Source organism: Myodes glareolus, chromosome 10 (genome assembly GCF_982192425.1).
Source record: "Myodes glareolus chromosome 10, mMyoGla1.1, whole genome shotgun sequence".
NCBI lineage: Eukaryota > Metazoa > Chordata > Mammalia > Rodentia > Cricetidae > Myodes > Myodes glareolus.
The window spans coordinates 66,228,666-66,241,301 of NC_142035.1; the positions used below are offsets into that span (position 1 = coordinate 66,228,666).

The following is a 12,636-nucleotide window of genomic DNA, read 5'->3' on the forward strand; positions in this document are numbered from 1 at the left end:
GCAGAGTTGAGGACCTTGGCAGTGTGTTACCTAGGATTTATGAGCACCTTGCAAGAGGGGCATCCCATAACTAGAAGCCCGCAACACTGGCTTTAAGCCCAGGTGGACACAGAAAAACAATTTCCGCCCATGTTCTTTTAATGGTTCCCCATATTTCACCTTCTCATTTTCCATTCATCCAGTCACTTAAGGAGATGAAATGAGATGAGAGAAAGAATCTGAATGAGAATAAACTTCAGCAAAGAAGAGGTAGCACACAGCTTTCTCAAACCTCACGCCCCTGCATTCCCGGAAAAGATAAGCGGACAATTAAATGCTGTCTAATTAGGTGTTCACAGGTGCAGGAGGTGAAATTGACAGAAGGGCAGCAGACATGAGAAAGACGTGTGGTGCCTCGTCTCTGGTCCTCATGAATACCAGAATGTGCCAGGTCCCCTAGAGCTGGAATTACAGGTGGTTGTGAGCTATCCAATACGGGTGCTCAGGTCCCCCATAAGAGCAACGCATACTCTTAGCCACTGAACTATCTCTCCGCGCCCCCAAAATTCAATTCTTTTTAGTATTATGGTGTCAGTGTTAAGCAGGAAAGGGTTCAAGAAAGCCCTAGAGACACTTTCTCCTGTACACTTGTGCTACAAATTAGTATGAAAGATACCATGAAATCAAAATTACTTCTTTCTCATATGTAGTTATCTTGGTCAAAATTTAAGTTTCTAACGCTTGACAACTAAGCATGAGTGTACACTTCGGATTCTCACTTGAGAAACGCCATGAAAAGAGAGCTTCTGAGAAACAAGGAATTTCAAGCAGAGTGGCTCGTGGATGACCACAGAGACCATCTGGAAAGGGTTCGGGAAGTTTTAAACTCCACATAGTGGAGCAGAAAGAAATGAAATTTCCTTTAAAGTATTTCAGTAAAGAGAAAAATACCAGTAGCTATTGAATCAGGGTAGTGGGTCTATAGGGAGCTGATGTATTTCCTTTCACCTTTGCTCAACTTTGAAGTTTTCAACAATTAAAATGCTTTAAAACATCCTAGTGGCTAGTCATAATCCTAAAGGGCTTCAATGAGAAGTGGGTGAAAGGCCCTTGCCAGATTTAACAACTACAGTACAAAAATTACGAAACTGGCATATTATTCATATATACTTTATATAACTGATCAGAATTTCATGTAGTTTAAGAAAACTGGTAGATTATTCATTACATTATACAACAAGTGATTTGTAATGCTTTATTCCAAAGCAAAAACACGCATGTGCCCAAAAGATGTATAAAAACAAATGCGTCTTTTATTAAGGAAAGAACAGCCTTTCCCTGCCACCGCTTTTAAAACTCCCAGTATATGTCTTCCACCTAAAACCTCTGAAAAGTTCTCTTTCACTGGAGAAAACTACATGACAACCACACAGCTGGACAGAACCTCTGCAATCCTGCAGGGCAAAGGTAGAAAATGTTTCCAGCGTTAGGGATGCCATCCGTACGACATCCGGGAACTGCATTCCAGCTACCTCTTGCTAAGCTAAGCTCTCTTTTCTTCCTTCCAAAATACGTCATTTAACTGTCTGTCAAAATAACTTGCCTGGTCTACCTGATCACACCGCAGAGCTGCAGCCTCCCCTGGATTCCCTCCTCAGTGACAAGCTGTTCAGAGAGCACCTAGTGAGCAGCACACGCCCCTCTGCTCCTCCTCTCTTCCTGCCAGGGCGCTCCGCTGTCCATCGGGAGGAGTAATTAATGGGTTGATTATGTATGAAAGCAGCATCACACCACTTGGCTGTCTGATTTGAGCGATCCGATCAGCGCTTCATTCATGTTCGGTGTCTGGGATACGATAAAGCTGTTCTTCCTTTCGGATTTTCCCCTCACCACTCAGAAACCACTAGAGCGACGTGTTAACAGAAGCACCCGGGAAGAGAGGAAATTCTTCACCTCTGCAGACAGGAGGCTGAGGACGGAAAGTTGTCCGGGAGAAAGCCCAGGGAAGCAGAAGGTGCTACAGAACAGCCGTGCTTCTGGAAAACACACCAGCGCTAAAGCAGCACGGCTTGGGGCCGTCTGCCATCCTGAATTACAGGCGAGCACAACTTTTCCAGGGTATGAACCGTCTGCAGGAGTAAGCGGGGCTTCTCACGGCCGAGAGAGCCAAGAATTCTTAATAAGTTCTCAGCACTGCGGTCAGATCAACGGCTGTTATTTGATAAAAGCAAAATTCACCCTTTGATTTCCATAATCCTATCCAAATGGAGTCTTTGCCTTGCTGTGAGCTGTCCTAACTAACAGCACGGGATTAGCGGGCCTCAGAGATGCTGCAAGAAATGAGACACCTGGGTGAAAGAGAGCACCACAGCGCAGTCGACGAGGCATTTGGAGTACGACAGCTTACCACTCCTTACTGAGCTTCAGCCAACTGCTACCAGGTAAGATTCGATTTAATAACATTAATTCATAGCTTGGCTGCTGGAATGAACCCTGCTACTGCAGTGGGTGAGCCAGGAGGTCCGAATTTCATGTGGTTCTCCCTTTCTTAGGCTTTGTGCTGATTGGAACCTTCGGAGGTAAACACCTGTTTCTACTCAGGCTGAATGCTAGTCACTCACAGCTCGACAATCAAACGGCTTGCAGATCCCATTCATTTTTCACTGAATGGTCCCATTATTTCCTTCATGTTTTGAGAATTATAATTTTATTTAGTAACTTGAAAGCATGAGAGGAGGCCAGAATGCTGCCTAAGAGGCACCCACAGAAGGTGTCACCAAGCTTGCCTGGGGAAAGGAGGGATTCACGCATGGTTAGCAACATTTCTGTCCAGGTTTTTAAAAGGCTCATTGGCTGATTTTAATTCTTAGCACACCGAACACCCTAACTGTGATGTCACTCTCATTCACACTGACGGAGACAATCTCTGGTCGGGTGAATTTACCCCAAAGATAGCAGGATATTTTGGAGCAGAGCAAATGACATTTAAGAACAAAACAAAAAAAAAGTCTGGCACATTAAATCTTCCAAATTTTCCGTCCAGGCTAGTGACCCAAACTAAAAAATGCAAAGGACTAGCAAAGCCGTGTTAAAGGTAGAGGGCCTTGGAGAGACTGCCCACCCAGCATGAGGCTTCTACGGAGACTTTCTGTGTAGAAAGCACAGAAAGGAATCAATCCACAGCTTCCTTCACCTGATGCTATCTTAATTCCTTCTCTCACACATCACGGCTATGAAGTAACTCTCCTAAGTTCAACTGAAAAGTCAGATTCAAAAATCTCACAAAAAGCCGTCCAACAGTCCTATTTCTATTAGCTTGGCAGGGTGGGGATAAGAAAAACAACAAATGCATACCACACCTAACTAAAATTCTCTAATCCAAGAAAAACCACCAAAGTTGTTCCTCTGAAAACAAACATGACACTGGGGAGCTCGCTCCTGAGTAGACAGGGCCACCTGCCTGGCCTATCCAGGGCCTGAGTTCCATCCCCAGCACAAGGTAATAGCAAGGAAGAGAACTCTTCCATTTCATTGAACTCTTGGTTTTCAGTTCTTAAGATAGTGGGACACACGGCTCCTCTGACTCTTTTCAAGACATTGCATTAATAACCTTAAATGTCACATATCTTTTGCATTTGAAGTCATTATAGACTCTCGCTTGTCATTTCCCAGTAACAAAGGCAAGCAGTGGTTCCAATACAGAGAGCAACTTGACTGTCATTTATGTAACAGCCTAACTAAAGTGCTGGCTTTTTGCTTTCCCCCTAACAGATGAGACTCACTTGAATCCTTAAAAGTTCTTTTCATCCGTTTCCACCTTGTTTTACAGACTGACATGCTTCAAGAAAATGCATTTTAATTGAAAACAAAAACAAATAATATTTCAAATCATAATTTAAAATTTCAATTACCCAGAGGAAAGGGAGATTTACAGCACTGTGCAGGATGGAAGGGGATGGAAGGTAATGTGTCTGTATTTTATTTACTCACTGTTATGAGGAAGGTTCACGTACCACTTCTCAGGGACTTTGCTTCCTTCATAGCTTATCCTCCAGGGACAATGGACGGGCAGACAGACACCAAATACCAACTCTTAAGTTAGTCTCTGACAGCGTCAGTCCCAGTGAGCCTTCACTTTCTCTCTTATCTATAATAATCTATTCAGAAAGCTATGTCATCCTCAGCAACAGCTTCCAAAAAAGATGTAGTAACTCGGAACAATCTACAATTATCAATGTACTAAAAAGATAACAGCGCCATTAGCTGTAGCATGTTACAGGTACAAATGGGTAAGGTTTATTTTTTTTATTATTTTATTTTATCTTTTTTTTTTTTTTTTTGAGACAGGGTTTCTCTGTATAGCCCTGGCTGTCTGGAGCTCGCTCTGTAGACCAGACTAGCCTCACTCAAGATCTGCCTGCCTGTGGGCATGTGCCACCACGCCCAGCAGGTTTAGTTTTTCAAAATGGAGGTGTGGTGTGAGACAGACAGAGACAGAGAACAGAGACAAAGAGAGACAGAGACAGTCAGAGAGAGTGGTGTGTGGGTGGGTAGGCGGGCCACACCGTACATGGAGAGATCAGAGGAAGCTCTGTGGAGGTGGTTGTCTCCTTCCACCTTTACGTGGGATTGAACACAAGATGCCAAGTTTACACGGCAAACGCCTCTGTTCACTGAGCCATCACGGCAGCCCACGTAAGGGGTTTTAGAGTGAGTACCTTAAGACCAAGTTTATTCATGGGAATTTTCCTTATTATCAGTAGATGTAACACTTGATGAGATTTTTGAATCTTGGGGAACAGTCAGTGACTACTAATTGTTTCTGTGAGTCAATACGCTATGAGGTAAACGTCTTGGCTAGCATATCCTTCCTAGTGACATCTGCTATCCTACACCTTAGACTCTGGCCATTTATACCGTCCAAACTTCCATTTACATCACCCTATAAGCTTCCTGTTTAAACTGTAAGAAAAATAGGTACAAAGGTCAAAATAAAGCTCTTCCACCAAGCATCCCTGGTATTACACCAGTCTTTAGAAGGAAGTCATTTTACCATTTCAAAATTGGAAATATATATAAAATTCAAGTTAATATATTAGCATTTATCTTATCAAGAAGCCCTATTTTAAGTGTTTAAGTATGTATCTGCTTAGGTACATGTCTATAACTTTAAGCTTTTAATTTTTAAAACAATTTTTCACTGTAGTATAGCGGTGAATGCAGTGCTCTGCACACCGCGATGGGTATTTCAGTCGGACGCCAGCAGGACTGTGCCGTCTGGTTCGTTTTCTCTAAGAAGTGACTGAGTTTTAACAAAGATTTAACTTGTCATGGACATTCTCCTCCTCTTCAGCTTGTTCCCGCTGGGAGAAAATGATCTTTGGTTTGTGACATCATGGTCTATGACTGGGTACTTGGCTGATATCTAATATGATTATACCCTTTCAGGAGAGCTAGATGCCAAAGAGCTGCGAGCATAGTCATCTCGAACCACACCACTGAGACACCAGGAAGATCCATGCAGGGGCTGAATCAGGGAAAGCAAACGCTTCCCCAGTACCTGTCACTCTTCAGCATCAACTGTGCAGGACAAAAGGACCACTTCACAGTTTACCTCACTAATCATTTGAGACATCATGGGGGGTGTAAACATCATGTCACCTAATTTCACAGATGAGGATAAAATGGGACAGAAGAAAATTCTGGTAAGCAAGCAAGAGACATTAGTAGAGCAGGAGTGAGAAAAGACAAGACTTGGGGGCAAAACTGCTCCCAGTACAACTAGGGACATCAAAGCTGCTCAGAAAAACATGAGAAAAATGGTCAGTAGACCTCAAATGGGAAAAACGGTGCCTCTCACTGAGAGAGTCACCCAGGGTAATTAGTGTGTGACGTTCAAACTAGTGTGGGAGCCTGAGAGGGAGAAGGCCTAGTTAACACCCTTCTAAGAAAACAAGAATTTCTTAAGAGAGAATCTCCTTCATTAGTAAAAATACTGTGTTCCAGAACATCCTTCAACACGAATTTGCAAAGAAAATATAAAAGAAATTCAGGAATTATAAGTCAGAGCTCAACAAAGGACGTGAAGACAAGAGTGCCTCTTGTCAACACATGTACACACATGACCATCTTCCCTCATGTTATCATCTTGGGCTGCAACTGCAGCTAACTTCAAATGACAATGACAGACTAGACGGTTCTTCCACAAACACAGGTGTGGTTTGTCTTTAGACTAATAGCAATTTCCCAGCTCAAAATCCTAGTCATCTGTGATGGCCTCTTAGGTATAGAACATATACAAATATTACACACAAAGCAATAACATCTCCACACATGATTACAAGCCAAGCTCATTATTTATGGTTACACCTTTTGCTTGAAATGACAGAACGTGACAAGATTGTAAAAGCACATATCTGCCCCATGTACTGATTAATTACACCGTATTATTGAACAGCTGGACCATCCTGACATTCTCTATTTTTCACATAACATGATATATTAGTCAAATAACTCAGAATCCAGATCAATCAGAAAATGTTTTTATAGTTCTCTCGTGCAATGCCATGCTGCTGTTGCCGTCGGAGTACGTGGGCCTTCCTACTTGTCACTATAGAAATATAGCATCAAATCCTGAGCTCTTGGAACAGCAAAACAAGAGACAATGTCCAGTTCAATTACTCTAATAAAAACCTTGAACTTTGGCTGGAGAGATGGCTCAGTGATTAAGAGCATTGCCTGTTCTTCCAAAGGTCCTGAGTTCAATTCCCGGCAACCACATGGTGGCTCACACCCATCTGTAATGAGGTTTGGTGCCCTCTTCTGGCGTGCAGACACACACACAGACAGACCATTGTATACATAATAAATGAATAAATAAATAAATAAATAAATAAATACCTTGAACTTTCTGGAACAATAACCCAAAAAAGCTGGCAGATGCACAATTAAAGTCTTGGTTTGTATCGGGTCACTCCTCTAATACTTAATCTCTTATCTGTTACATACTGTTACAAGGACAGTCTGTCTACGTATGGCACTTTCTGGGAACTTGCAACACCTATAGAAAAGACATTCATGGCTAGAAACGTCCTTAGCCCTTTTATACTGCTTTTCCCAAAAGACTGTCAGGTATCATTGAAAATGCATGTTTGTTTTGTCTAGGAAACTCTGCATTATTTATAGATAAGGGCCACAAGAATAACGATCATACCAACTGTCTATTTTCAAGTATGTTCAGAAGTAATTAATTAGTGGGTGTGCTCAATGAGTATGAAAACATATTCTACTGGTACATTTTCAAGAACAGTCTCAAATAGGCAAAAAAAAAAAAAAAAAAAAAAAAAAACAGTGATCCTGAATATACTTTCGTTTCCTTCACTGGTAAGAGGGCAAGTAGTTTACTCAGTAAAGTCTCAATATGATGGTCTTTTATAGCACTTGTACTGAAACAGAAGATATGTAGAAATCATACCCACTAAGGAAACTATGATATTGCAAATGAGAAAATATAATGCAGCATATCTATCCTTATATTTCTGCTCTACTTAAAATACGGAAACCAAATTTCCCACAGTATGCTGAGATCCAGGAAATCAATAGTCCCAAAGGACTATTTCAATTGTTTTTGTTGTTAAAAGGTAATTACAGTAAACTGTGCATAAAACATTTTGCAAAAGAAACTGATGAGATAGGAACTAGGGAGAAGGCTCCAGAGTTCAGAGCACCTGCTGCTCTTCCAGAGGAACAGGTCCCATACCCAGCACCCACATAGTAGACTACAACTCTCTGCAACTCCAGATCCAGGGGATCTGATGCCCTCTCCTAAACTCCTAGGTCAGCAGGGACACATGTAGTCAGACACACGTGCAGGCAAACACTCATACACACAAAATGAGAAAAGTAAGATAAAACACAGACACTGAAGAGATAGTGACATCAGCTATCGGACGGTGAGAGCAGAGAAAAGTCACATCCTCGAACTCTTACGTTTATTTCCCCTTTCCCTTTCACCCTTAGATGCGCTCAAGTATCTAAGTAACATCTTTCTGAGTTTGTGAGCCAGCATCACCAGAACCTCGGGAGTTCCCATCAGCTAAATCGATGCCAACAGTAGTGGTTTCTGTATAAGTAGAGGCAATGTCAAAAGTCTATGCTGTGATAAAAATGAAGGCACGCATAAGCTGGTATTGCTTCAGAACTCACCCTGGGTGCTATGGTAGAGTCAGCTGCGGTGAAGAAATGATCAGATAAGTGGTCTTCACCGAGTCTGTAGTTTGATGTTTGTGTGCACAGATTCTGAGTTTTGTAACACTGTATTTTAGCAGTCACACTCCTTCAAAAAAGATCTTAGGTAAAACGTCGATACGGAATGCATACAAAACTAGATCTTCTCGGAGATAGAAAGGCGAGAGCCTGCAGGGCGTCCGCTTTTGCCATCTCTCCCGTGCTCTTCCTGGATGCTTCCTAAAGTATATATGTTGTAATTGTTCTGCCATCTAGAGGACTCACAAAGGTACTCTCCGTTTTACATGTTTTTGATTCCAAGCAGACACTGTCATGGACCAGTCCACAATAACTCCTATGAGTCATGTGAATCAATAGTATCTTCTTGCCTAAGAGGATACAGGCTGCAAACCATCATTGCCTAGACACAATAGTGCACCACACAGCTATTCTGTTCCCTCAGCACTGATAAAGCAACTAAGACCAGGATTCAAATAGATTTAAAGCATATTTTACTGAAAAAAAATAAAATAAAGGAAAAAAAGGCTTATTTTAAACAACTATAATTTGGATTGGGTGAAGTATGCTGGAAGTAATTACAATGAACAAAGTCTCAGTAAATTATACCATGTGTAATCAGAAAGTCAAGCATAGAAATGAAACAGTAAGATTTTGCCATAAAAATGTTTCAGAATGAAGTGTGAAAAACCAAGAGAATTGTTGAAAATACCAATAAGGAAGACCTTTTCAAAAACTCTTTCCTTAACAGTTACTAATTATTTTATTATCCTTAGCTGATTCCAGGCCTATGGGTTCAGTAAATTACAGACTATAAAAGTAAGACAGAGTCTGAATTCTCAAATCTGAGCTTCAGTGTAACTGAATATTGTAGTATGTTATAAAGTTAACTTTGAAAGGAGGGAATAAGTAATTCCAGAATGCGGGAAGCAGAGTCAGCCAGGGCTACATGTGAGTGAGCGCTCACCTATGCACAGTACTGCATTGGATGCCCAGGACCTAATACGACCCATCAGCAAGGCTTGGGGGCCCACACCTGGAACCCCAGCACTAGGAATATACAAACTGGATATGAAGTTCAGGGTTACCCTCAGCTGCAAAGCAAGCTCTAGGCCCCTGAGCTATATAAGATATTGTCTCAAAGAAAGAGCAGAAATATGAGCTTCCATACAAAAGAATTTTTTGATTATTATATTTTGTTATGTTTTTATTATTATATTATTTTATTTGATATTAATTTGATTATTTATATTATGCTAGTTATATGACAGTTTATTCCTTTCTGTTCAGCACCCTTCTCCAGGACAACTGTTCACTGAGAAGTTGTCATAATTGTTACCAGATGAATCCTAATTTAAAACCAGTTTTCCTAGCTGAGGAGATAGTTCAATCAGTAAAGTACAGACAGCAAAAACTTAATCTAATCCCTACATACACACACACAAAGAAAAAAAAGAGATGCCAAAAATGATGGCACACACTTGTAAGTCACTGAGGAGGCAGCAGAGGGTGGTACCTGGGCCTTACTCGCTAGACAACCCACCTATCTTAATTGGTGAGCTCCAGGCCATTGAGAGGCCCTGTACCAAAATAAAGCAAACCACACCCACATAACAACATCCACGGCTGTCCTCTGGCTTCCACATGCATGCACACAAACATGCACCTTAGCATGTTCATGAACACACAAACACAGTTTCCAAAGTAACCAATATTTTGTACATTTTCCAAAAGAATATGTTAATATATTGAGATTCTGCTGTATTTTACTTTGAACTATTCCAAAATGACAGCCAACGTCTGTGCAGTTACACTTTTGTAAGACAGCCATAAAATAGAGATGGGGAGAACTCCAGAGGCCAGCACACCTTTCTGTAAGGTGCTCTAAAAATACATTACAAGTTCCTTATCATTTTATACTCACAAAGGTTTTTCAGAGCCAGGCAGTGGTGGTGCACGCCTTTAATCCCAGCACTTAGGAGGCAGAGGAAGGCGGATCTCTGTGAGTTTGGGGTCAGCCTGGTTTACAGAGAAAGTTCCAGGACAGCCAGAACTGTTGCACAGCAAAACCCTTCTAGAAACAATTTAAAAAAAATTTTAAGAATCAGACTGACCTATTATATCCATAAATATAAAACCATCTGCATTACCAACAAATATAAGTACCAGGAAAAAGAGAGATTTTTTTTTAAACTTTTCTTTTGTGTCTCAGACTGCCAACTGAACTTTTGAAGCAAACGTCCGAAACAGTGAACTCATGGGTTATTTTCTTTTCTATGCTCTCTCTTCCCACTTCTGAGCAAGGCTCTAGTAGTATAATCTACTATAGACAGGGAAAACAACCAATATTACAGGCTTTCTTGAGAAGAAAACCAACTCCCCACAGCCATTCTTATACAGAAAGAAGACGCCTAAACTGGGCAAAGCAGTGAGAAAAGAGTGACTGCTGAATGCTCAGCCCTACAGGACATCTACATCACCCCCTTCAAGGCTCAGACAGCAACACAGGGAGAGGGCAGAGGAATGTGATGGAAGAAGGGGTGGACTATGGAACACTGCCTTTCAGAAACGGCATGGCTGTTTCATCTACAAACTCGCAGTAGCTACGATTACCTGCAAAAATCCTGTACAACAGCCACTTTGGAGATCAGTATGGTGATTTCTCAGAAAATTAGGAAACAACCTACCTCAGGACCCAGCAATACCACTTTTGGGTATATATCCAAGGATGGTCAATCATCCCACAAGGACATGTGCTCAACTATGATCATAGCAGCATTGTTTGTCACAGTCAGAACCTGGAAACCTAAATGCCCTCGACAGAAGAATGGATAAGGAAAATGTGGTCCATTTACACAATGGAGTATTACAGAGCAGGAAAAAATAATAACATCCTGAAATTTATGGGCAAATGGATGGATCTAGAAAACATTCTATTAAGTGAGATAACCCAGACCCATAAAGACAAATATCATATGTACTCACTCATAAGTGGTTTTTAGATATAAAGCAAAGAAAGGCCAGCCTATAATTCACAATCTTAGAGAACCTAGACAACAATAAGGACCCTAAGAGAGACATACGTGGTTGAAATCTACATGGGAAAGAGAAAAAGACAAGATCTCCTGAGAAAATTGGGAGCACGGGTACCATGGAAGAGGGCAGAAGGGGAGGGGATAAGAAAGGAGGGGAGTGGAGAAAAACATATAGCTCAACAAAAAAAATTTAGAGGGCTGGAGAAATGGTTCGGTGGTTACGAACACTAGCTGTTCTTCCAGAGGACCTGAGTTCAATTCCCAGCATCCACATGGCAGCTCACAACCGTCTGTAACTCCAGTTCCAGATCTGCCATCATCACATAGACACGCATGCAGGCAAAACACCAATACATAGAGAATAAAGATAAATAGCTTTTAAAAAATTTAAATCCTGTACAAAAATGGATCCATCAACAAGTTATCACGGCGAAGGGACACCCTTCCCTGAAGATTTAGGTGCTGGTGGGTGTAACATAGTGGGTAGAGAGCCAGCTTAGCATACCAGATGCCCTGGGCTTCATTTCCATCACCACCCAACATGGGGTGCTAGAGGCAGACACACCTGGAACCCCAGACGCTGCAGAAGAAGCTGGAGGACCGGGCCTGCAGCTCATGCTAGATCTTAATCATCTAATGGTCCACCCTGTCTACATTAGACCCTTCTCAAAACAACAAAAGGAAGGTTAGATCCATCTCTGAAAATTTATAGGTAACAAATGGTAGCTAGTGGGGAGGGGTCCAAGAGGGCCGCACTCGTCCCTGAGTTTCTTAGGTGGTCAGTGATTGCTTGGTGAAGGAAAACCTTTTCTTTAGTAATGTAACAGCTTGTAAAGTACCCACGTTTCTGTAAACAACCCTTCACCCTTGCCACTCTTAGCAACCCTAATTAAACTCATTAATTCACACACACATGCACTCATACACAAGAAAAAAAAAAGAAGAAACGAGGGGTTGGAGAGATGGCTCAGAGGTTAAGAGCACTGATTGCCCTTCTAGAGGTCCTGAGTTCAATTCCCAGCAACCACATGGTGGCTCACAACCATCTGTAATGAGATCTGATGCCCTCTTCCAGCCTGCAAGCATACATGCAGGCAGAACATTGTATATATAATAAATAAATAAATCTTTTAAAAAAAAGAAGAAGAAGAAATGAAGGGAGAGAGGGGAAAAGAGAAAGAAAACTCATGAAAGGATAAGGAAGAATAGTTGGCAAAAGCAATCAGTGATGGAGAAGGAACAGTAGTGGACATTGGGGGTGTTAAATGTGATCAAATACATTTAAATGTACATATGAAATGCCAATGAGATCCACTATTATATATAATTAATATACACTCATAAAATGCGTACATTCATGGTCACAGCAATATCAGCT

The 12,636-nt window shown here is 41.4% G+C and overlaps 1 protein-coding gene across 1 annotated transcript in view; it reads left to right on the forward strand.

Annotated features, from left to right (window-relative positions):
* Positions 1-1,338: 1,338 nt before the first annotated feature.
* Positions 1,339-12,636, forward strand: part of Chrm5 (cholinergic receptor muscarinic 5) — a 70,266-nt gene continuing 58,968 nt past the window's right edge. Inside the window, exon 1 of the mRNA XM_048459513.3 lies at positions 1,339-2,420. The gene's annotated coding sequence lies outside the window, so the exon portion shown is untranslated. The remainder of the gene's footprint in view (positions 2,421-12,636) is intronic.